At 63.7% G+C, this 1,630-nt stretch overlaps 1 protein-coding gene across 3 annotated transcripts in view; it reads left to right on the forward strand.

The window, feature by feature from the left end:
* The first annotated feature begins 647 nt into the window (after positions 1–647).
* The window catches only part of Elk4 (ETS transcription factor ELK4), a 17,423-nt gene continuing 16,440 nt past the window's right edge, over positions 648–1,630 (forward strand). Inside the window, exon 1 of one of the 3 annotated variants that reach the window (XM_031382051.1) lies at positions 648–993. The gene's annotated coding sequence lies outside the window, so the exon portion shown is untranslated. Of the gene's footprint in view, positions 994–1,160; positions 1,251–1,365; positions 1,483–1,630 lie in introns of those variants that run through there. The other 2 variants (XM_031382067.1, XM_031382073.1) reach the window with 2 other exon arrangements.

Here is a 1,630-nt window from a genome sequence, read left to right on the forward strand (position 1 = left end):
CTCAGAAATCCACCTGCCTCTGCCTCCCAAGTGCTGGGATTAAAGGTGAGCGCCACCACTGCCTGGCTAGTGTTTGGATTAAGGAAATCACTTAGACTGGATTTAGTGGTGCACATCTGTAAACATCTATAATCCCACCACCTGGGGCCGGGAGCTGAAGCAGAAGGATCTCTTATGAGTTCAGACCAGCTAGAGCTACGTGTTGAAATACTGTTTCAAAACCAAACTAAAACCAAACAAAAAAAGAAAAAAGAAAGTTAAAGTTCTGGAACGAGCTAAATTAGTAAACCGGAAAGCTTTTCCTACTCCAGAGAGGCCATTTGTCAACGATACTGGTCAAGTTGGTGGCGGTAGCTCGCCGTGTAAACCAGAGGGCGTCGCCCTCACACGTCAGCTCCGCCGCCACAGTCTTCGCCCCAGATAGCTACCCCGAGAGGCCTAATCCGCCCTAAGCGAGACTTTGGGCCCGCGAGGAAGCATGAATGTCCGGCTGAGCAGGAGTTGTCCCCGGAGCGAGCGCACCGGACAGACTGATAAAGTACGAGTACGGGGAACCCCGGGCCAGAAACAAAACACAGGCTTCGGGGCCAGGCCCCTCCCCCGGAAGTGACGCGGACCTCAACGTCCAGGAAGGGCCCCGGAGGTGGGGGGCGTTGAGAGTGGCGGAGGCCGCGGAACCACGGGAGACGGCGGCCGTCGTGAAGAACGTCGAGCGCTCGCACGGCGAGTGGCAGCTTCACCAGCCACATCTCCGCCCCGGCCGCGTGTGCGGGGGCGGAGGGCGGGGCTCGAGACCTGCGGCCGCGGGAGATGCGGGCGGCTGCAGGCGCGCGGCTGGCTCGGCTCGGCCGCCGCCGCCGCTTCCTCGGGCCCCGGCGCGGGGGTCGCCGCCGCTGTTGGCCGCGCCGTCTTTGAGTTCCTAGTGTGAGGAGCGGTCGGCGACGGAGTCTAGCGCCGCGCTCAAGGCCGAGAAGGATTCCGGCGTCCTGCCTGGTGAGCAGCGCACCTACGCCTCGTCGGGGTCTCTCGCCCCGCCGCCCCGCAGCCGGCTTCAGCGCGGGCCGGGCGGAGGTCGCGGGCGCGGCAGGAAGTGCACCGGGCGGCGGGCGGGCGGGGCGGGGCCTGGCGGCGGGCGGGGCGGGGCCTGGCGACGGGAGGGCGGGGCCCGCTAGCGCGCTCTCCTGGTGAGCGGCTCGGCGGGGCTCAGGTGCTCGCCGGAGCTGCCCCTTTCCGCCTTGCCCGCACCCTCGGTGGGTCGTGCGAAGTCCCTCGGGCGGAAGGTGGCAGCGGTTTTGGGTTGCCTGGGTGGGGCAGAGGGGAACAGTTTTAACTTGCCGGAGTGGCAGGAAGTTGGAAAGTGAAAGTGCTTTCTGGGCTCGCCCACGGGCCGGAGGTTTGCGTCTCCCCGCACTTTGATCTCGGGGCGCGCGGCTTCGCGCCGCATTCTTCCCGTCCCCAAGCTCGCTGTCCATCCGGCCACAGGTTTTTCTTTCTCTACTTTTTCAGCAGTCCTCTTTCTCGCTTCCTGTACAGCTGTGGCAAGCTTTTCCCCGGAAAAGCATTGGAAACGTCTTTGGGGGTTGGGGGAGGAATTTTCACCGAGCATCGGCCAGGATATAAGGGGAATTTG

Source organism: Mastomys coucha, unplaced genomic scaffold, assembly GCF_008632895.1.
Source record: "Mastomys coucha isolate ucsf_1 unplaced genomic scaffold, UCSF_Mcou_1 pScaffold1, whole genome shotgun sequence".
Taxonomy (NCBI): domain Eukaryota; kingdom Metazoa; phylum Chordata; class Mammalia; order Rodentia; family Muridae; genus Mastomys; species Mastomys coucha.